The following is a 23,861-nucleotide window of genomic DNA, read 5'->3' as shown; positions in this document are numbered from 1 at the left end:
TTGGTAACTCTGCTATCGAGCTAAATGGTTTTATTTTTTGCATTTTAAACGAGCATTATACAATAGAAAGATGAATGATAAAATTCTTGTAATAATTTAAAGTTTTCATTTTTCTTTACTTAGAACCACACAAAATAGCAAAAAAATGCCATGCCAAGTCAATTGAGAGACCATTGAAGAAAGGAAAGTTACTTTTAATCTGCTAATCTACCCCACATTTTCATTTTCTACTGGGCTATGAGAATTCTGTAGCCACCCCTGACCAAACCATATACTGTGACCATTTTTCAAGTCATTAAATATGATTTGAATAGATTATTGCCGACAGCTGTATAGAGGTGGTTTCCATTGATGAATTTTTTCAACTTATCTCCTATTATTTTTTAGACATTTAGTTTGTTTCAATGTGTCTAAAATTAGTTGATTCTCATAGTATGATGAAAATTTTTGTACCTAAATGTTTATATACACCATGGTTATTTCCTGAAATCAATTCCAAGAAGTGGGATTGCTAAGTCAAATGATACGCACATTTTTAAAGGTTTTGAGATATTGTGACACATTGTCCCTCAGAAAGTTTGTAGCAATTTACAATTTTCACCTTAATATGGCAACCTCAGTCAGTTCTTCAATTATGGCTTGTATCCACGCATTCTGTCTTTGGCATTTTCTCATCAGTTTATTCCTTCATCAACGAAGCCACCCATGGGCCAGGCACTGTATTAGGAACATACTAGGGCTAAAGGTGAGTGAGACGGGAACTTGCCTTCCTGAAACTTACAGCCAAGGGGGTGGGGTCAGGCGTTAAATAATCACAAAAACACATACGTATTTACAAACTGTGACGACCTTATGAAGGAAAAGAAGGGCCTTTTAAAAGCATTTAGCGGCAGACTTGTCTTAGCTGGAAAGTCAAGAAGGGTCATTCAACTACCCTGAAGAAGTGGTAGTTCTCTGAGATTGGAAGGAAGAGGGTAAAGTTGGTAAAGAAGGGAGGAGAAAGAGATCAGAAGCGTTGCAGACAGAGGGGGGCCAGCCTGACCAAGGTCCCGTGGGAGGAGAGCAGATGGCAATGTCTTGGATCAGGTCAGTGCGGAGAGTGGAGGGGAGAGTGGAGAGAGATGAAGCTGGAGTGGTCATTTTGGACAGGGCCAGGGGTCGGCAAACTACGGCTTGCCTGCCAAATCCAAATCCCACCTAGTGTTCCTTTTTATAAATAAAGTTTTATTGAAACACAGGTGTGCTTGCTTTGTTTTTGTTTTTCCATACTGTCTCTGAGCTGCTTTCTTGTTAACAATGGCAGAGTTGAGTCATTTCCACAGATATCACATGATCTACAAAGTTTCAAATATTTACTATGAGTGCTCTCTAAAAAGGAAAAGTTTGCTTACTGCTGGACAAGACCATGCAAGGCCTTGAAATCTGGAGACATTTCAATCTTTACCTCAGAGCCATGGGAAATGATTGAAAGGTGGCATGAGGAGACTTGGACCCTGGGGTGGGCTGGAAGGGGTTGAGGGAGACCCAGGAGCCCAGTGCAGGCTGTCACAGTATTCTAGGAGAAAGCTAATGGCCCCTTGGAACAAGGTAGTGGTTTTACAGATGGAGATGAAGAAATGGTTGGGAAATAAAACCAAGGGATGTGACAGGATGCATGAGGGAGAGAGGTACCAAAGGTTACCCCAGCTTCCATCCAGTAGAATCGGGCAGACCATAGTACCCTTTGTAGAAACAGGGACAACTGGAAATTTGGTATGCTCCAGGAGATACTAATGAGTCCAGTGTGAGGTCCCTTTAAGGTATCCAAGAGGATTTTGAGCAGACAAGCTGGACAAAGATTTCTATAGCTCAGGAAAGTGGTAAATACTTCTCATTATCATCAAATATCTCATCATATTTTCCACCGTGGTTTATATTTGCCACTGACTTTTCAACACAAAGAGCATCTATTTAGTGCCCATGGTGTGCTAAGCACTTGTGGCTTGCTGCAAGGGTACAAATAGGAATATGACAGCCTTTCTGCTCTCAAGACACACACAGATTACAACATAAGGCAGTCACTGATGAATGCCTTGAGAAGTGAGCCAAAAAATGCTATGAGAGCAAATGGCAAACACAGAAACAAAGGGACAGGGGAAGAGCACTTGGTTCTGGAAGGGGTGAGGAATCCACAAAGGAGGGACCAGACCTTTGAAGGATGAATGGGGTTTGGGATGGTAAAGAGGGCTGAGGTCCATGGATGGACGCACAAGCAAGAGGAAAAGCACGGGCTGAGCAGTGGTTCTGAGAAACGAGAGCAGTTACTTGTTGCCAGGGATTTCTTTTTCTGTCCTTACCATACCCATGGCCAAGCCCCACCCTTGCCCTGGACTTCAGAACAACGCTCGGCACCCTAATACTGCTTTCGTTGACTCTAATCTCTACTTCCTGTGAGCATATAATGTGTCATCACCCCTACTACAGATAGGAGATCTTATCTGACTGATCCCTTACTCCCACTGCAGAAATAATTAATTGCTTTCTCTTCTGCACTTTTATATTGCTTTATCTTTTATGCTATAATTGCCCTTGTCATGTGCCATGGGGGTTAAATGCATATAAGTCCCTCTTTCTATTGGGACAGGAACTTCTTCAGAGTTTCTACTCTGTCTCGTACACCTCTGGGCCCCCAGTGCCCAGCACAGTGCATGGTAACAACAGCCACGATACCAACAACAGGCAGCTGAATGGGATTGGACAGAAGCCAGGAACTCCTGGCCCCAGGGTCGGCAGTTTGAGTGATCTGATGGAAAGTCCCAGACTGCGTGCTGGTGAGGACTGGGAGCGAAAGAAGAAATTGGATTTGAATAATTGAATTTTAAGAAGAAGGCATATGCTTCTGCTGTAACCTCCCCACACCAGACAGCATAGCCCAGATGCAAGTCAAAATGCATTATGTATTTAATGTGTCTCCTGGGGTTGGCGTTTGAGATAATCGGAAGAGAAGGCAGGGATTATAATCAAAGTGGCAACATCTGAAGACATTTAGCTCGTGGGGAAAGGTCAGGGCATTTCTTAGATAGTTAGTCAACCTTGTGCCAGAGAAGAGTGGATATGATTGAGGGCCGGTGTGTGTGTGTGTGTGTGTGTGTGTGTGTGTGTGTATGGACAGTTTAGAGAGAGAAGAAACTGAGTAGCAGGATCGGGATCTCTAGGGCAGGTGTTTGGGGCTGTAGGAGCTGGACGCCAGTTCGTACAGTGGATGTTGATGTTGGTGTTGGGACTCGAACCTGGGAAGAACAGAAGTATTTTGCATATGGGGGTGGGAGAGGCAGCGGGAAGATGAGATCCATGAGATCCGGGGGAAGTAGTATGCCCCGCCCCGTACCCTGGAGGTCCCACACCTTGGCTGGCTGTGCAGCTCTCGGAGAGACGCGGGGCTGAGTGCTCTCCCTGGCACGAGCACTCAACAGCATCACGCACGTAGCATTACTCAAGTCTTTTGTCCGTCACTCAGATGGGAACAGTGAGATCGAATGGTGGCTGGATAACCATGATGTCTACTTCTGTTGTCTCCACTCTTAAAAAACTACTCAGAAAAGAGGAAGCATGAAACAGGGAAAAAAAGTCACCCTTGAGGAGCCACACTCCTCTGGGAACTCATCAATGCCATCTTGTCACTGGTCAAAGACGGAGAGATTGAGAAATCAGGAGATGAGTGGCTGGGTCGTCTGTTTTCTCGGTCCAGGAGGAAGCAAACAGGCCCGGGCATCACACTGGAATCCCTTAGGTGTCAGGGCCGGCAGAAGGAGCGTGCTTCCCGGATCACACTGAGCGCCTTCGCATTTCTCGCTGTCTCCACTGTGTTGTTCCGTTGACAATTCTGAAGCCTTGCCGCAGCAACCAGCTGTCTCTGTCAACCCCAGCGTTTTTCTGTCTCTCATGCTCACTGGCTTTCCATCACACAAAAGAGTTCTGTTAACTAGAAGCCTTTGCAGTAAGGCAGTGAGGTCGTGGGGGTTGGAGCCCCCATTGGCCAAAGCTGCCGGTGGCTGTCTGGGGCTCCAGACATTTTTAAGATCAAAATCAGGGGGAAAAAAAAAATCAAACCCTTTTTGAAGCTGCTGCTCCAGCTTTCTTTGGAGTGCAGAGTCTCCTCCCCACCCCCACCCACGGCCCCAGGCTCTGTCTGACCCAGCCTTTTATATACTTATGCTCTAGAACATTTCCAAAAATATACATGCACTTTAACAAAAAGGCATCTTCGCCAGTGTTCCCTTGGCGGGAACAGTCTGCATGTGGGCTCCAAGCCCTGCTGCTTGGAGGAGAGGAATGTGGGAGAAGCTGCAGGTTGCAAAGGCGAGTCTTTCAGTTCTCTCCGGATCCTCCTTCTGGAAGGACGCTTCTGGCCACAGAGTGCAAAGAGGACCCCAGGATTTGCAGGCAACAGACAGCTCACAATCCTGGTGCCCTCCTTCTCTGCTGATATGACCTTGCAAAAGTTACTTAGCCTCTCTGAGCCTCACTCAGCTTCCTCATCTGTACCTTGAGACTAATGACAGCCCTCTGCTGAATATAGGGGAACATATGCTTAGAGTCTAATACAGTGAGCACCTGGTTGACCTGCAAATGCAGCTGTGATTACTGTCAGTCCTAGGTCTGTGCTACGACTGTCTCTTTTCTTATCAAGAGCTCCCCCCTACTTGGGGTTTCTATGACTCGCCCGACTTTGCATGTGCTAATCTATGAACACACACAGAAGAGGAATAAAAACTTCCAGTGAGCGGGGGCCTGGATGGCGCAGTTCGTTGAGCATCTGACTCTTGCTTGTGGCTCAGGCGGTGATCTCAGGGTTTGTGAGATCGAGCCCCACATCAGGCTGTGCGCTCAGCGTGGAGTCTGCTTAAGATTCTCTCTCCCTTTCCCTCTGCCCTTCCCCCCACTCAAATAAATAAATAAATAAATAAATCTTTAGTGGGGGAGAAAAGCGACAAAAAAGCCCAGGGAGGTGCAGACCAGGGCTGTAGGAGTTGCCATCGACACTCCTGCTGCTGGGCAGGGAAGAAGGTGACCCAAGGTTTAGGGCTCTAGGACTGGCTGCCTCCTCAGTCGGCCTGGCTGAAGCCTGAACTCCCACCAGCACAGAGTCCTGTCTTGGACAGATCAAACATGATCTCTGTTAAAGAAAATTCCCCAGGGGGGAGATGTGTCATGAGGTGTTTGTCCCTGCCTGTGACCAGGAAGGATGTGAAGAGAGTGATTTTTATATGAACTCTAACTCTCTAGAATTGTGAAAAATATCCAAATACCAATGGAGTTTAAGCCTTTTGTTAGGGGTATTCTTAGGGCACTTTCACAGGGGGAGGTTTTGTTGCCCCACTTAATGATGGGGTCCAGGGTGGGGCATTTCCTTTCACCTGCTTTCCTCTCTTTCCCAGCCCTGGCTGACCCCCGAGCCCTGAGCCGGCCCGGGCTGCAAGCTGCTCATCACAGAGACTGCATTTTCTGTGGGACACTCTCTTCCTGCCATGGGTGTCCATGTGACCTGCGTCAGTAGGAAGATTGGGGCTCCCCGGCATGTTCCTCTTTCCCTTCCTCATCCTTCCCTATGTCTTCCCTGCTAGAAATTGAAGGGGAATTCGATTTGGTCAGGGTAGATGGAAGATGGAAGAAGAGTCTTTCTAAACGGTCTGTGGAGCTTAGCCCTCTGCCTGCGCCCATCCTCCAGGTGCCCCGAGCCGGCACTTCGAGGAGGGAGGTACTTGGAAAATTCACTCAGAGCTGGCCTGGCCGTGGAACTAGCAAGAGAGAGAAGTCAACAAGGCACAATGGTTGAGCGCCTGCTGTGTACATGGAGCTGTGCCGGTTACGAGGCGGAGGTGTAAGTGTGGCTGTCCTGTGCGGTGTAAGGGCAGTGCAGTGTGGGAGCGCGTTTAAAAAGAGGATTAAAAAAGAGACTGGAATCGTCCCGGCTTCAGGGAACCTGCAAGTAACATGGGGTAACATGACCTGAGCGGCAAGGGAAACAGCGAGAGAACACAAGCCAACGGAGGCGACGGGGAACATCGCAGGCCATCGGAACCAGCCCCGAGGCGGGCGTCAACAGAGCGCTCCTCATGAGAAGTGGGCCGGACTTTGCAGCACGGACACCGAGCATGGGCCTTGGCAGGTGGAAGCATGGGTGGAAATGAGCTGGATAAAGACAGGGCTGATGGGGCGGGTGGGCGGGGGAAAGCGGCAAATGTGGAGGAGGCCGAGATGAGACTCTCACCGAGCCCAAGCTCCGAAACATCCTGGCCTCTGCCAGATGTAATGAGGTGTCCCTGATTACAGGGGTTCGCTCCAAAGCCTGAGGCTACAGGTAGTTGAGTTCATAGGTGCTTGAATTCCAGTGGCAGAACTTAGACCTGACATATTACGCAAAGGGTAAAATGTGCCTAATTGTTCGGTAACTACTTATTACATGTTTACGCAGGGTGGAGCCGCGCTCTGTCTATTAGGATACAAGGGATTAGGAATGTCAGTGAACTGGAAGGGAGAGTCTACCTCGGGGCGGGACGAGTCTTACCTGAACAGGAGGCTGGGGAACCCTGAGGGTGCTTGGGGGATGAAGACTGGTCCTATGTGGTGACAACAGGATAAGGAGGAAGAAGAGAAATGAAGAGATGTTTGTTTCCCCCAAAGGATGAATCGATAGGTCTCAGTGGTGCACTGGTGGGCTTATTTGCAAAGACCAGAGAGGACCCATGTGAACTGTGTCTTTCTCTTTATCGTTCCCCTGAGCTGAGAAGCAACCAAAAAAAAAAAAAAATCCGCAGTTGAAAGGTAGAGGTTCCAAGCCATTGAACCTTTTATTTGATGCTGTGGTCGCTCCCTGCACGACAGCATCTGGTGTGACCCTGCGAAGCTGAGAGAAGTACCTGGTAGTGCCCACTGGAACCTGAGAAGCGATTCGGAGGCTTAGCCTCCCTGCCCTGGAGGAAATGTGCTGCGGCAGCCCTACACAGGCGCAACTCGGGGAACAAACTGGGAAAGAATCCAAGATCAAGTTGTCCTTCCTTCCTTCAACCGGTGTTGATTAAGGATCAACTTTGGGCAAAGCACGAGCAACCCTATGGCCATAAACTCTAATTACCTACGTCTCTAGATGCTGTAAGACTCTCGGGATATTTCTCCTCGTCTGCAAACACCTTGTGCCTTACCCATGTTTGTGTCTGATGCACGAGAGGACTTGGTCTGAGCTTCACAAATGGACACACAGGGGAGGAATACTTGAAGGGGCCACGGAGGAAGGCTGGAGGACTCGGAGATGCCTCCTGGAGAAGATGCACTGGGATTCGGATACTGTGGGGGGGCTGATTGAGCCGGCCGGGTTGAAGGCTCCCCCGGGGAGTAGAACCACGCTGCAGAGGGGTGAAGTGGAACGCACAGTGTCTGTCGGGAAGGCAGTCCCTGATGGATAGGGATTCCTTATCTCTGACTCAGAGACTCAGTCAATGTGGTCTAGCTTATCTGTGCTTCCTTGCAAGGCCCGCCTCTGAGTGGTGACGGGGAGATTACTGCTGAATCTACCGTGGTTTAAACATGCTTCATTTTGTTCACTCAAACACTCCCTGAAGGTAATGCTCAGAATCTGGGGACAATTACTCAGTTTTCCCATATCTCCACGTGGTCACCAACCCAGAAGCTCTTTGAACCCAGTCCTTTTGGGTTTTCGTGATGGCTTCACTACCTAGTCAGGATTGAGTAAATCGTTGCTTATTGGTGACTGATTCAACCTCCGGCCCCTCTCCCCTCCCTGGATGTCTGAATGTTCCAACCCTCTCATCACAGGGGGCAAGCAGCCCCCCTCCCTAGGGGACCCAAGGGCTTTCCCAAAGTCTCCTCATTAACATAATAAAAGACACCTCAGCACAGGAAATTCCAATGGTTTTAGGAGCTGGGAGCCTGAAACCCGGAGGGCGACCAAACACCGACCTTTTATTACACATCCACGTAGCAATATTACACCCCCCTTGTCGCCGGGGGGCCCACGGCGGGCTTACTGGATTTCAGCTCAGCTGCCTTCCCTACACAGTGGTGACGCTGAGGATGGGGTGCTTCTGGATCGCACCTACGTCACTGAAAGTCAAGAAGGCCCAGGGAAGTGAAGCTGCAGGGAGTTTGTGTCACCGGGGCTGTGTGGACGTGGTGTGACCGTAGGGCAGCCTGGGGAACATCTTCCCAAGCTACAGCCCCCACAGGTAAGTGAGCAAAACAATGGGGGCAGATACACCTCCCCCTTTCCAGCCAAAGCTTTCCTCTCCTACGTCTCTCTACCTCTCTGCCTTCTTTTTCTCACCATGTCCCGGCCCTTCTGGGAGATAACCCTGGCCCCCCAGAGCAGAGTCTCGGGGCGCGGCCATCTTGGACCAGTGAGACCCTGAGGTGGGTCTCCCGGGCTGCATTCATGCTAGACCCAAAAAGACCTTAAGAAATTTTTAAAAATCACATCCCAAGATTTTAACCTTATTTGTCTGGATGCAAATTCCTGCTTAGGATGCTGACTCTTTACTCTTCTTTCTTTGCGTTCCTTGTGTTGAGAAATCCTCTCGGGGCAGAGAGATTCCTTAGACCCTGGACAAGTTAAAAAAGAACAGCTCTGGGAGACACGTTACAGGTGTTCCACGAATTTCCATCGTCAAAGGCGCCCTGCACCGTTCTCCAGATGAACCCCAGGCATGGCAAAGTGAAGAGGCGGCTCTGGGCTCCGAGCTCTTAGGAACACAATGGGAACTGGGGGCTAGATCGTCACTTCCAGGTGTCCCAGTCTGGCCACCACATCCCAGCACAACTGAAGTGGAGACTGCAATCCGGGGGCCCAGGGAAATGAGACTGGAAGGGAGGGGCAGGGCTGAGCACCAGGAAGAGAAATAGGGTGGATCCAGGGAGAGAAGGGGGTCTGGTGGAAGTTTCCTGGGAAATAGGGTTGGGGTTAGCAATGTTGAAGGTGGTCCACCAGGGGGAGGGCTGTAGGAGGTTTCTTTCCATCACCCCCAGGGGGAGGGGGGAGACAGTTTTCCTCCCAGTAGGAGCATTTTGGGAGCTCTCCCCTCCTGGGCTCCATCTGCGGGATCCCCTGCTAAGAGCGGCGCAGGCAAACCAGCAGGTGCCTCTGAAGCCTGGGTCTCCTCCTCACTCGGGGTGCGCTGAGCAGGCTCCAGAGACCCTCCAGTCATCACAGGATGTCCCCTGTTCCTGCACCCTGGCTGCTCCTCTGCTCCCTCCCTCCCCCCACCTGCGATGACCCTTCTACGGCGCTTCTCACTCGCACTAGATGCCGCGGAGGAGACAAGCACTATATAAATGCTAAACAGACAGCCGTGCCTGTCCCCAGATAAATAGACCGCCAGCTCCCGCTGTCAATCCCACACCTTTCATGAACACAGACACATCTCCCGAGAAGGGGGAAAATGTTGGTGTCGCTTCTCCATTTAATTCTGTGATTTACCCTCAATCTTGATACCAGAATGTTGTCTTCTGGTTTTTGTTTTGTTTTATTGCTTTTTTGGTATTGATTTCTTTTTCTTTTCTTTTCTTTTTTCCCCCGGAAAGACGTTATGGTTTGTTATTTTAATTTCCTGGATTCATATTCAGAACATAGGATGCTTTTCTTCTGATCGCTCTTCCAAAATAACAATAATAACTATCATATGTACGGTCCTCTCACATGCATGATCCCATACAAATTCATTAGACTGGAGTCAGAGGAAACGGATTCCTGTCTTAAGGCCATCTCGCACTCCCTGTGTGACCTTGGGCACATGGCTTGACCTCTCTGAGTCTTGCTTGTTTTATTTGTACAATGGGCATTGTGACAGAGCTGTTCTTCCTAGCGCAAAGGTTTGTGCGAGGAGTAAATAGGATAATTTATATGAAAACTTGAGGTAGGTATTGATTTTTAGATGAGAAATTTGAGGCGCAGAGAACCTGAGTGGTTTGCTCCAAGGGCTGTAGCTTATAAGCAGCAGAGGCCATATATAAACACAGGTCTTCTGACAACAAGTGCTCTATCCACAAACCACAAGTCTGAGTGATGGCCGGCACTTGGGCAGATGGACGTGAAAGCCAATAGTACAAAACATAATACTCGTTAGCATTTATGAACACTTACTGTATGCCAGGCACTCTTCCACGAGCTTTACTCATTCAAGCCTTATAATAACCGTATAAGGCTATCCTTAGTAGGTTTATTTTATAAAGATTCATTTCTCTAAGGTTACAAAGGTGAATCTGTGCACAGACTGCAAGGCCTGTGTCACTAACCACTACCCTATCCTGCCTCCGAGCCCATGTGCTTACAAACTGGACTCCAGGAGCCTTTCCAAGAGGGAGGACGGACTGGGAGGAGGGACTGGGTTACAGGAGCATTGGGCCATTGACTTCCCTAAACTCATTGCAAGGTTTACCTCCAAGGTAAATGACCAGGCCAGTGGTTCTCAACCTTGAACATGCCCCAGAACCACCCGAAGGGCTTGTGAAAACACAAAGGGCTCCTTCTCCTGATTTTCACTCTCTTGTTCAGGGGTGGGACTTGAGAATTTGCATGCCTCACAGGTTCCCAGGTGGTGCGGAGGCTGCCAGTTTGGGTACCGCATCTTGAGAAACACAGCCCCAGAAAGTAGAAGATGACAAACTTCACCCCATCCAGCCATCCAAGGACTCGCCCTTATCTGAATAAGGAAAAGCTGGTCGGGACCCCAGAACATCTGAAATGGTCTGGACCCATTCAATGGGTCTCTGAAAATATTTCCTGCAGTAGAAGGTTGGGGCTGCCCTCCCTGGGCCAGAGCTCCCCCACGGGCTGCCGTGCTGAGGGCAGAGGGCATGTGCTCTGCATTTCGGAGGAGCCGCTCAGAAGCCCCCGCTGCAGATTAAGTAAACAAACAGCCTCTTCAGCCCCAGGAAAGGCTGTGGCCAAGCCCCCTGGCCCTCCCAGACAGAACCTTTCCTTCAGCTGTTGTTGTTTTGTTCTGCTGCTGCCTTCTCATCGCCTTGTACTGACAATAGTCGTAAATAACCGCAGTGCTGTAGAGAAATCATTTTAACAGCAGAGAGTCAAATAAATACATTAGACCTGACAGCTTAACTACGCGGAGTCCATTTGTATGTGGTGGCCAGCTGCTTCCCGAGACGGGCGGTGAACGCAGCGGCCACGAGAGGGCGCGCCGAGCTCACTTTGAGCGAGGCCAGCCGCGGCCGCCCCCCAGCCCTGCCCGAGCCAGGGGCTAGCGGCGGGGGGTGGGGGTCTCCGCTAAAACAAAGGTTTCAGATTCCAGTTTTAGCTGAAAAGTAATGCCAAGACCCGCCCCCAGCCCTCATCCTTTGGTAGGGGAGGATTTTGTTCCCTATTCATCTGAGTTCAGGGTGAGAGTTGAGGTTTGGGGTGCTGAGATTTGCGTCCCCAGAACCGCGTTGTCCCCAGGGATGACAGAGTCACCAGGTCACATAGCCTCCTGCGTGTGCCATCCACGCGCACCCCCAGTCCCATCCAGACGCTCAGGGATTTTCTTTCTTGGCCTTGGTTTTCAGTGGATTTGGCCCATCATGGCCATTCTAATCTGGTCCCCTAGTTCCCAGGAGGAATTATCTGCCTCTTTTCCTTCCCACAGTGTCGTGGGAAGTGCTGAAGGTTGATTGTGGGCAATGCAGATTCAGGGTACCATCCTCCTCTGGGCAAAGAGACATCCAGGGCGTCTGCTGGACCTGCTTCGCCTGCAACCCTCTGCTTTCCCCTCACCAGGGCCCACACGCTTTGAGCTCAAGAGGGCTTCCCTGGTGACAGGACTAAACGCCTGTGTGTGGAGAGGGCTCTCCATTCAGGCTGACCACGTTTCCTCCAAACCCTCACCTAGCACGTAAGCCACTGGAGGTCGAGGTGGAGAGGCAGGTGTATGAGTTCTTCCCAATGGACACCCCCCAAATGCTCTCATGCTCTTTGGTTGGGGGTTGGTTTTTCTTTGTTGCCTTCCTAGATACCAGACTTCAAACTCCTTGTGAGCGTAGATGGGATCTTATTCTCTGCAAAAACCCTATAACCTAGCAGGATGCTTGTTATTGGCAGTCTCTTGATTATAAGGGACAGATTAGAAGAACACTTAGCCGCTGTCTTTGAGTCTGCGGTCATGAGGTGAATATTTTATGTTCTGTCAAGGTAATAGAGAGTACAGCAAGTTAGAGGAAAGGAAGCACTTCCTGGCAATGCTATAATGAATTCCAACAGAGTGGTGGTCTGTCTCTTTGGGAGCAGACCGGGTCGGGCCGGGTCGGGCCTCCTTGAAGCAGGCACTATTTTTGCTGTGTGAGCACGGAGTCGCAGGGATCGGGAGCCCATGGAACTGTCTGCATGGTGCCACTCTTTTCTCCCCCCAAGGATTTATCCCTCCTCCCACCAGAGGCTGCAAAGGAGGCCAGCTCGTTGGAACAGCCCTGCCCTCAGGCCCCAGTTACGTGATATTGACGACAGGACTGGTCTCTGACATGGTTCAAACATTGTAATAGTTTATGGCCTTTGCAGATGGTTCCACAGTGGGTAACTGACATGACCTGGGTCAATCCAAATTCCTCCCTGGGAAGACTGACATGGAAATTGAAAAAGAGGAGTTCATCTTTTTTTGGGTTCCTGGATGGTAAGATGGAAAACCAGGCGTTCTTGCGACCATGTTTCTCATCTTACGGATAAGAAAAGTAGAAGAGGCCTTCAAGCAACACGCATACTCACCACATACAGAAGAAGAGAGAGAGCGAGCTAGAAATTCGCCAACGGGAGATAACTGGATTTTTGATGATCTCTGGGTCCCTACTTCCTGTTGTTTCTGAGGCCTAGCTACGTCCTCGTTTTTGAGTTCCCCATGATACTTTGGTACCTCTATAGTAATTTCTCTTACAAACACCTCCCCTCCCCCCAAGCCCCATCTTCAGTTAGATTATGTTGCCTGAGATCAAAAGGCTTTGGCTTACTCTTTAGAGTAAGACCCCAACCCACTGCACAAGTTCAACTCCCAGTGTCCTCCATCAGGATTCACCATCACCACAAACACACCGTGCAACGCTGTGCTATGGTACCATGCACCCATCCTCTCTGCCCAGGATCTCGAAGAATCCCTTCATCCCCTTCAGCCTCTTAGAAGAATGGCCCCTCTCCTCGGACGCTGTCCTGGACATAGTCCTTTGTCCAACCTTCTTAGAGTGTGCTCCTCTGCACTGGGGTTCGAGAATCGTGTTCTGCACAAGACTATGACCTCCTCGAGGGTGGGAACGTGCCCCGGTGAGCCCCATTTCCATAATGCCTGCCACATCGAAATCCAGAGGGTGTTTGTACAGGGACGATGAAGCTTGTAGACCTGCCCACAAGCAGGGAAATCGGTACTGAAAAGGTCCCTGTGGCCAGTAATTCCTAGAAGATGCAATGATAATAGAATAGAATAGAATAGAATAGAATAGAATAGAATAGAATAGAATAGAATAGAATAGAATAGAATAGACCGATAGAGGGACACAGCAGCACAGTGAGGACCTCTGTCCCTTTTCCTTCTGTCTTATCTCCATTTAACTCACTCCTTTCTTCAACACACACCCTTATGTGCAGTGCACACACACAGACACACACACACCCCGAGACTGTCCCTTGCTTCCCTAACCCCCACCCAGTGTTTAGAACTGGCTTACACCTCACCTCACTATCTTCCCAGCTATTACCTTCAGAGCCTTCTCCAAGCTCCGACTGCCAGAGGGAAACTTCCAACTCAAAGGCAAAAGAGAAAAGGAAAAGAAAAAAAGGGGAGGAGGAGAGAGGAGGTGAGAGAAAGTAATATCCGATTTCAACATTTGGTTCTTTGCCGTTTAAACTTCTGGAGGCAGCAACTGTACAGTTTGTATGTTTTGTATCATGTCTGCTTCCTTGTGGGAGTTTCATAAATTGATGATGATAACACAGCACATTTCTTTTAAGTCCTTAGACATTCAGTCTTTATTGCTTTATAAAGTCTGCTCGGGGCACAGATGAAATGAAACTGGTGAGATTTTGCTCTGTCCACTCTGCAAATTCCATCACAGAATTTGCACCTGCTACGCAACTGGCATTCGGAAGTAGCAAGTCACGTTGCCGAAGGTACCAGAGGCCAGTGCTGGGAGGCTCAGGACGGTGGGCGACCCAGGGTGATGGAACAGGGTCAGTTCAGCGGCTGCTGGGAGAGGACGCAACTTGAAGAAAGATCAGTCTAGGGAAACAGATAAGTTCTGTAACCTCCACCGGCAACTGGGGTTTTTTTTTTTTGAAAACTATGCAAAATTAATTTCCCTCCAGTCCTGTAATAAAATATATGCAATATGTAAATAGCAGCATTTCGAATGTGGAAGCCATTACAGTCACCTGCTGTATTTAATGATTGGAATGCCATGATTTTTTAATCCACAGCTAAATAGCTACACTAATAGGAATATTACATTGATGGACAAACTCGCTCCCCAAGCCAAAACGTTTTTGCCTTCTATGCTGATTTCATGAAACAAATGTGTGGCATTTGTCGTTTACGCCAGAAAACAATGAGTTCTGCAATATCATTACCTACCTATGCAGAGTGGGTGTGACTCTGAACTTCAGACTGGGAGAATAACCTTCATCTGTTAATAAAACGAATCAGACCTTTTCAGGCCAAGTTATAAAACTGAGCAGATGAAAATAATCTCATACGAGCAGATTTCTGTTCCCTTACCCACTCTCAACCCCTCAGAATAACACCCCCCCCCCGAACACACACACACACACACACACACACACACACACACACACACACACAATTTGTTCTCTTCTTGAATGAACTAATTTATTCCTGAGGAGCAAGGGTGACTTAACTCATGCTGGCTGTATGCAAATGACAAGCTGTGGCTAGTTCCTTTCTGTGTGGAGAGGACGAAAAAAACCCCATCGCGTGGCATTACCAGGCCCAACTGGAAAACGCTGCACCCAACGTCCCGAGCCCGGTAAACTTGGCCTCTCAGCAGCCAGCCTCCCCACGGTGGAGCAGCTTCAGGTCCCAGAGAGACAGAGCTAAATGGATGCCTGTCTCTTGCCGAGTACCTTAAAATCCTGCCATTCATCCCAAGAACTCGTATAGCAACTGTTTCCTTATAAAGTGCATGCAAATGCGTCCGCGGGACACTGCACGTGCATTGTTGGTCAACATAATGAAGTCACATTGTGGCCGGGCTCGCTGTGTATGTACATTCACTTGTCAGATAAGATGCTGCATGCAAAAGAGCCTTGCCAACCCTACAGAGCTTTGTAAACTATAAAAACTATAGGCACACGGGCTTGCTATTATCAGGGTTGTGATTATGAATCCCTGAAAGGCAGAGCATTACAGCAGGCAGACTCGGGGTACTCGCAGACATGGAGCAAGTTGGGCTTGAAATCAGAAATGAGCTTGAGATTTACTGATTTTATTATAGGGAATAAATGCTTGGAGACAGAAGGGGATCCTTTATGGCTTGCCGTGAATACCTTACTTGGAAAATGCGCATCGTGTTGCCTGCCATCTAGTGGCAGGAGGGTAAATTTGCAATTCCCTGAAGTCCCTGGGAAACGACTTACAGACCGTCTCTGGGAAAGGCTGGCAGGTGGGCGAAGGGCTGTTGGTGGAAGCTGACCGTGCAGGAGTGAGGGACACCGACGGTCTCTGCCGCCTTCGCCAGCCCAGGAGCCTGACCTCGGGCACAGCAACCGCGTTCGCTGGCATCTCCACTGTGTAAACCTCGAGAGCCCTGTGGGTCTTTTAGACATTAAGTAAGAATAACAACAGAAATGATCCGGATGATGATGATAATATTAAGAAGCATAAACAATTATAATCATAACACCAGATTGCTTCCACTGTTCCTTTCTAGGCTCTGATGAGTAAACACACGAAAGGCTGAAGCGGGGGACGGAGCCTGCCCGGGAGGCTGCAGGCAGCCTGTATAATCCTCCCCTCCCTGAACTCCGTGCGTGGGGAGACTTTGCTGAATTACACTTGGCCTTTGGAGCACCTGGAGCTTTGGAAGACAGGAGACCCACGCCAACCATCTCTGGGTTTATGCATGCAAGTTTTTCAACTTCGGGACGCCCTGGACGGCTGACCACCGCCGGCCAGGTACGGCCTTCCCTTCCCGCGCTGCACCCAGCGAACACAGCTTATGGGAGCCTTCCAAAGGAGTCTGGGCGACCACTGGCAGGAAACAACAAAAACGAATAGATACAGCGCTTGCTTAAATTAAAAAACAAAAGCAAAAACTCTTAGGTGAAGCGTTTAAGTGATCTATTCATGAATTTGAAGTCACTGATCAGAACTAGCATGCACTGAGTACCTAACTATGTATCAGGCCCTCGACATGCACAGTGTCAGGTAAATCTCCTAGCCACCTTATAAGGTAAGTAGAGTTGCTACCCCATTTTACAGACGGAGAAATAGAGGATCAGAGAGGTTAAGCAGTTTGGTGACAGTCACATAGTAAGTCATGGAACCGAGACCCAATATCTGTTTGCACCACTCTTTGCACCCTATGGACTTGGGGTGTCTTATCCCAACCACCGAATATCAGAACCTTAGTGTAGGAAAGAACTTTAAATGTCACCTAATTCAATTGCTCATCCCAAGCCAGAAGCTTCTTTTACAGCAGTGACTTACAGACTCAGGCAGGTTTTGATCAGTCATATTAAAATCATAAACGAACCAAAACAAGCCAAGGAAACCAAAAAACAAGTTCTGAGACGGACTCCGCCACCCGCAACTTTCCTTGCCTTCAGTTTCTGATTCGGTGGCTTTGCACCGAGGTCTGGAGAGTCATCTCCAAGGCTTCTGAAGTGTTTCTCCAGCCCAGCAAGGGTGGAAAGCTGGGCCCAATAGCAGTGCCATGGCAGGAGGAGGGAGGAGTAAGAAATGGCTTGGGGCAGGCAGAGGACGGAGCTGGCTTCATTTATCTGGAGGCACGGAAGACCGCAGGTGGGAGAGCACAAGGCTGTACAAGAGACTGGCTTTCAGGAACGGTCAGGTCCATTTTTTTAAAGGGAGTAAAGAACATTAGCATCATTTTCCCTTTTAAACGAAATATCAAGCAGAGCTGCTTCGGGAGCCCACACCTTGCCGCTCTCCCGCACGCTGCCTAAGCAAACAGGCCACAGTTGAGTCAAACCTTAACTGAGCTGAGTGTCTTGCTTCCCTTTCTAATTGGTGGCAGGAGCAACTGAGGCCTCGGGGGCTCTCTGTGCGCCCCTTACTCGCTTGCTGATCTCTGGGGCACCGTGAATTGCTGCTGTCTCTTGAAAAGAGTGTTGGAAAAAGACAGGCAGCTGGGGGAAATGCCCATGTTGGGGATGGCTCTCTGAGATGCACGTGGGAGCCCACTTGCTTGCTGTCCCAGAAATGGCCAGCAGGGATGGGGTGCTTTATGTCTGACGGTCTCAAACTCCCATGGAATGTGAGTGGTGGCTGAAGCCCCGTGATGCCCAGATCTCACCTCCTTGTGGTTGTGAACTGGCTCTGGCTCCCTATTTGGCCTTTGGCTTTCTAAAGGTGAAAGGGTGATTATTTGAAGACTTGGGTGTCTGTATGTAGCTAGAGTCTTTGCTTCCCATTAAAGCGAAAACATTTATCTGGCCAAATGAAGCCACCCTAGACTATTCTAAAAGCAAATGTCCTTTAGCTATTTTGTGTCTGATGTTTGTCTTCCTGTGTATTCTCTCTTATCTGGAGACTTTGTGGATTTCTTAAAAAATCAATATAAGAGGCTGAAAGGAAGTTCACACGAGCTACCCATAAGAACCGCATCGAGAGAGAGAGAGAGAGAGAGAGAGAGAGAGAGAAAGGAGAACAGTCCCTCAGCCAGTGAACATCCGTGTGCCTAGCCCTATGTTAGGAACTGTGGGAATGCGGGGAATCAAGACAAGTTCAACTCTCAGTGGCTCCTCTCACAGACATTGGAGGGGACAACACAGAAAGAAAGCTACACGAACAGCTTCTAGTCAAAGGTCTTGGGTTTAAATCTTAACTCTGCCCGGTATTCACTGGCTGGCTCGTTACTTATCCACTCTGAACCTCATCCTTCTCACCTGTAAACTGGGGATTGGAAGAGATTTTCTCTGTGAGAGTCAGGTGAGCTTGTAAGAGATCGATCAGGACATCCAGCACGACAAGATCAGAGAAGCGGTATGACGAAACGGTTCCGAGTGTGGACACGGAATCTGAGTTCCTGCAAATGAAGTTCCGTGCGTGTAACAGAACATTCCCACTGGAGGACGTGTGTGGGTGATACATTATAAAGAAACAGGACGTCACTACGTGCCTGGAAGAAAATCGCAGTGTGGCGTGTACTGACGCGTGCCAGGAAGGCTGAACGGGTCTGCTGTGAAGACACCTGTTTGCCCCAGTGTTGCCCTCCTTTCTTTGAACTTAGACTCATTTAATTTAATTTAATTTTTTAATTTTGTTTTTACGTTAGACTCTCACCCGTGGGACTTGAGTTCTGAGAAACTCATGTTGGGCGACTCCAATCCCGACGAATGTCCTTATTCTATGGATGAGGAAGCAGGCCCAGAGAGGGAGAGAGGCTTGGCCGATGTCCCATGTGGCTGGCTGGTCCTGCGAACGCACCCGTGTCCCCGAGTCCTCATCCACTGGCTGCTCTCTCGGACTGAGGCAATGCTAACTTATTGCAGGTTCATTCGGGTGTTTCAGCAGTCAGACAGACCCTGCAACAGTCCAGGTAGTGTCTGGCCAAGCTTTATAGCTGGTACGGGTTTTATTTCTCATTGGCCAACCAGGACAGAGCATTCCTTTCTCCATCCGGTAAGACCTTTTCCTTTTGGAGCCTTCTTTTCCTCCTTTTTCTTGCTTTCAATTCCAGGCCACGTGCGTGGGAGTGCTTTCTGAAATGCGAGTCAGCGTTACACTTGATACCATCTTAAGAACTAAAGGACTTATTTGCTTCCAAAATAATGGGTTCCATTAAACGATGAATGTATCTGTTAAGGAAAGAGTGCAATCTTTCCATCTAAAACTAGTGGCTTTGTCTTGTCTGTGTGTCTGTGTGTTGGGATGGAGAGCGGAAATACAGGCAAGTGTTTCCGGAATGCTAAATTCATTCACTGTTGAAAAGACGGGTGGGAAGAGTGTGGTAGGCTCTTTAGGTTTTTGAGATAGTGACATTTTAAAAACATTTGTCTTATCTTAAATTTTGCCTTAGATAAGATGCCTTCGGTGTGAATTCTCTTCACAGCTGTTTGCTTCTCATTAAAGGGGTAGACTTTAAGCCCTTTGTATCGCGCGTAGATAAATTTTTTGACGGAAACAGTGATTCTCCTGACTTTATTTTACAAATTTGCTTGTTTGCGTTGGCCAACTCAACCAGCTGTTTTGGATTCCTGTGAACTCAGGGTTGTAGTGCTGATGCAGCCAAAGAAGTGTAGAAATTAATTCTGAAAATGGCAGGGAAAGGAATAAGAACCTAAGCCTGAATCCGTGCTTGGTAGGCTAAAACTGATCAATTTCCCGGTCCCTAATTAAAACAAGCCACCAAACACAACAACAGCATAAAACCCAGGGCTTTTCCTGGTGATGAATGCGACCAGCCTGCAAATTTCTCCTCGCTGGGAACAGAGATTTGGGGTGCTACAGCAGTTAAACAGAAAGCTTGCTGGTAATTTATGTTTGATAATCGGTGAGTATCTACTCCCTGCCCAGACCCTGCGCCTACCCTACCTTCATCCCCCAACATAGGTGTCCACTGAAATTAAGCCAATGGAATGAAAGAGGACGTTTCCTTCTTTCACAAGCATGTCTTTGAAGGATGTCCATTCCTGGATATTGAAAGGGTAAACAAATATGGCAGGGTACCTAAATCTTTTATATTACTTGAGTTGTGAAAATTTGCATGTGAACCATCTGCTTTTAAATTGAATCCAAGCTTTCCATCAATTAGCACCATAATTTCAGATGTAATGTAGGTTAACTTGTGATTGATCTTCAATTAACACTAGTTCTTAACCATTTACTTTATTTCGACTGCATTTTCCCCTCCCAGATATATCGGGAAGTTGTAGAAAGACCTTCCTGCTTTTGAAATGCTGATAGCTCTTTTAGAATGAAAGAATCCGCATTTCTCCCACCCTCCTTTCTTTCCTGAGTTTATAAGAGCCCGGGTAATGCGAAGTCAGTACAATTTTGTTTTCCAAAAGAGCATCAAGGGAATAGCTACGAAGAACGTTATTTCATACACACGTGTGTGTTGTTGCTGGCGTTGTTTTCGCTTGACTTGTTTAGATGGGAATGGTCACAAAATAAGTCACAAAGTCATCCCAGGAATCCCCAAAATAGCATTTGTAAAACCGAAGGTTTGGTAATTATGTAAATCTTAAGGAATTTGGAGATTTGGCTCCTTTCCTAGGACACAAACTCTAAGGGTTGAAAGAGAACTCAGATGTCCTCCAGCCTGTACTCATCCAGGGCAGGCAAGCCCACCCAAGGACCCCTGCCAGATGGTCAAGCAGCTTTTTCTTGCAGTCACCATTGGACAAAGGGCAGAATCTTCCTGGTAAGACTGTTGAAGAGAAATTCTGACAGCTCAATAATGTTTATCTGTTGATATAATCCAGACACTTCTTTTGAAATCTAGAATAATGTGCAATGTTACTAATAATTTCTCTATGGCTTATGATAGTGTATGAGTGGGATATGTTGTTCAACTTTTCTTTTGTAAGTTTGATTCATGAAAGATTTGTTACGTCCTTGCACATGTAATTTTATCACACAGGAGACTGTTTTTTCTTCCGAAAAACACACACAGATCTTTTTCAATTTATGGTGGGGTTATGTCCCAATACACCTATCGTAAATTGAGAATATCATAAATGGAAAATGCACTTAATATAGCTATCTTTTTTTTTTAAAGATTTTATTTATTTATGTGACAGAGAGACAGCCAGCGAGAGAGGGAACACAGCAGGGGAGTGGGAGAGGAAAAAGCAGGCTCATAGCGGAGGAGCCCGATGTGGGACTTGATCCCGGAACGCCAGGATCACGCCCTGAGCCGAAGGCAGACGCCCAACGACTGTGCCACCCAGGCGGCCCTGGATATAGCTATCTTACTACATGTTATAGCTTAGCTTAGCCCAGCCTGCGGTTGGGTAACATCATCCAACGCAAAGCCTATTTTGTAATAATATGTTGAATATCTTATGTAATTTATTGAATACTGTACTGGAAGGGAAAAACTGAGTGGTTGTGTACAGAATGGTTGTAAGCATATCGGTTGTTTACCCTCTTGATCACGTGGCTGGCTAAGAGCTGCCGCTGCTCAGCATCCCGAGGGAGCCTCGCACCGTGTATTGCTAGCCCGGGGCAACGATCAAAATTCCAAATTTGAAGCGTGGTGTCTACTGAATGCATATCACTTCTGCACCATTCTAAAGTGGAAACATCGTAAGTTGAACCATCGTAAGTTGGGGACCGTCTGTACTGGTTTTATAATGGTTATCATTATGAACATACCGTGTGCTTAACAATCATTTCTGGTATGGTCAGCTTATGTTGTGGACCATTAAGCAAGGACAGGTTTTTTAGTTTGTTTTTTTTTTAATGAAAAAGATCTGTGACTTTTTCCTTCGGATTTTCTCCTTCTCCTTCTCCTCCTCCTCCTCTTCCTCCTCCTCCTCCTCCTCCTCCTCCTCCTCCTTCTTCTTCTTCTTCTTATTCTTCTTCTTCTTATTATTATTATATGCATCACTATTTCTCTTATCAGCATGCTGTGTTGAAAACACATCAAGGGGGGCGCCTGGGTGGCTTAGTCGTTAAGTGTCTGCCTTTGGCTCAGGTCATGATCCCAGGGTCCTGGGATGGAGCCCCACATCAGGCTCCCTGCTCGGTGGAAGCCTGCTTCTCCGTGGAAGCCTGCTTCTCCCTCTCCCACTCCCCCTGCTTGTGTTCCCTCTCTCACTGTGTCTCTCTCTCTGTCAAATAAATTAAAAAAAAGTCAGAAAGAAAGAAAGAAAGAAAGAAAGAAAGAAAGAAAGAAAGAAAGAAAGAGAAAGAAAACACAAGGGTCACTGTGCTAGTTAGGCCAAGTAATCCTTGCTGTTGTAATAAACCAACCCCAGACGTCAAGGGCTTTACTACAGTAAGCATTCACTTCTCACTCCTGTCACGGTCCAATGTACACGTTCCCCTGCAGATGCTGTTCCTTGTTATACTTCCACCATGCTTCTCCATTCGGCTAGGAAATGGGAAACAGAAAATAGAAGGAAAGAGCAGGCGTGGGAGTTTTTGGGGTCCTATGTCCACCGTTTCTTCATGCATTCCAGAAGCTAGGACTCAGTGGCTGGCCAAACCCAACTGAAGGCTGGCCAGGAAAAGAAACAGCGCTGTGAGCCATGACCAGCTTCTGCCACCGGTGCTGTTAGCATTTATTTTCCCTCTCTATCCTGGAGACCTATGTGTCTAGGATAGCTGCTAGAATTTCTATTGCATGTGTACATTTGGTCTTCACTGGAAAACAAACGAAGAGGAACCTGAGGTTTTTATGAGGTGCCCTGAATTCCTAGGTATATACATTGAAATATGGAACATTTTCAGGGCTCCGCTCTGCAGTGATCTCTGAGGGTGTTCTCTGCATCAGGGAGTCCAAGAAAGAAAATGCTGGAGGTTAGACCTTCAGTACAGTGCATTACCTTTTTTCCCTCAAATATCTGCCCGAGACCACAGCTGCCACTAAAGGGCACAGCAGATGTCTTGCAGGAAACCACCCCTGCTTGTGCCCAGGACTTAGTAACAGTTGGTGGTGTTGTAAGTGGGGCAAAGACATGGTCCTTGGCAGTATTGTCATTCTGGGCCAGACTGGTATCACAGAAGACAAGGAATCACCAGCCCTCTTAAAAGAAGACTTGATGGGGCGCCTGGGTGGCACAGCGGTTAAGCGTCTGCCTTCGGCTCAGGGCGTGATCCCGGCGTTATGGGATCGAGCCCTATATCAGGCTCCTCCGCTATGAGCCTGCTTCTTCCTCTCCCACTCCCCCTGCTTGTGTTCCCTCTCTCGCTGGCTGTCTCTATCTCTGTCGAATAAAAAATTAAATCTTAAAAAAAAAAAGAAGAAGAAGAAGACTTGAAGGTCCATAAACTCAGACTGGAAACCCCACTCCATCTCAACCATACAGTAGAGAATGTGATCCAGGAAGTGGGGCCTAGAAGTGGATTGTCTTAATAGGATAGATAATTTACCTCCTTAGCTACCGTCCTAAACTATGGAGACGTCTTCTTTCCTGATTGTTAGTTTTTCATTCCCAAACTATGTGAGGGGCTAGAAGAGTAGGGGTGGCATGAAGGCTTGTCTCTGTTTTACTTACATCTAGTGACTCCGTAGGGACTTCTCTGTGAATCTCTGTGAAGCCGCTGTGAAATGGGCCATTTGCTTAAGGGAAAGTCCTGGTTCCTCCTTTAGCATTTGCATATTAATCTTTAACAGGACTAAAGCAAAGTGTCACTTACTTAGTGACCCCAGCTTATTAAAATGTAGCTCAGAATAAGGAAGCGAGTGAGGGAGACCCTCAGTATGAAAAGAGATGCCACTCACTGAATTGCGCAGTTAGAAAGGAGAGATGACATGGGCAAGGCAGCACTTCCCACGGAGGAGGCCGTGTCATCTCAAGAAGATCTAGGGCCCCCTTCCTTTGTCACAGGTAGTTGAGAGTTGTCTCTGCTCACTTCTTGTGGGTGACAGGGATGAAGGGGGGCAGGGGGAGGGATGTGGCTCCGTAATCAAAACCGTGTTGCCTTTCTATGTTCATTTACCAAAGTCAATGCCGTCGACTCCCTGTTCAA

The 23,861-nt window shown here is 48.0% G+C and overlaps 1 long non-coding RNA gene across 1 annotated transcript in view; it reads left to right on the top strand.

Moving 5' to 3' along the window:
* The first annotated feature begins 19,601 nt into the window (after window positions 1–19,601).
* Window positions 19,602–23,861, top strand: part of LOC148110658 (uncharacterized) — a 48,944-nt gene continuing 44,684 nt past the window's right edge. Inside the window, exon 1 of the long non-coding RNA XR_015726476.1 lies at window positions 19,602–19,710. This is a non-coding gene — a long non-coding RNA (uncharacterized LOC148110658). The remainder of the gene's footprint in view (window positions 19,711–23,861) is intronic.

The sequence above is a fragment of the Ursus americanus genome, chromosome 2 (genome assembly GCF_024610735.1).
Source record: "Ursus americanus isolate L20-20 chromosome 2, mUrsAme1.1.p, whole genome shotgun sequence".
NCBI classification, from domain to species: Eukaryota; Metazoa; Chordata; class Mammalia; order Carnivora; family Ursidae; genus Ursus; species Ursus americanus.
The sequence above is the reverse complement of the archived record's forward strand: the minus strand, read 5'-3'. Positions and strand labels throughout refer to the sequence as shown.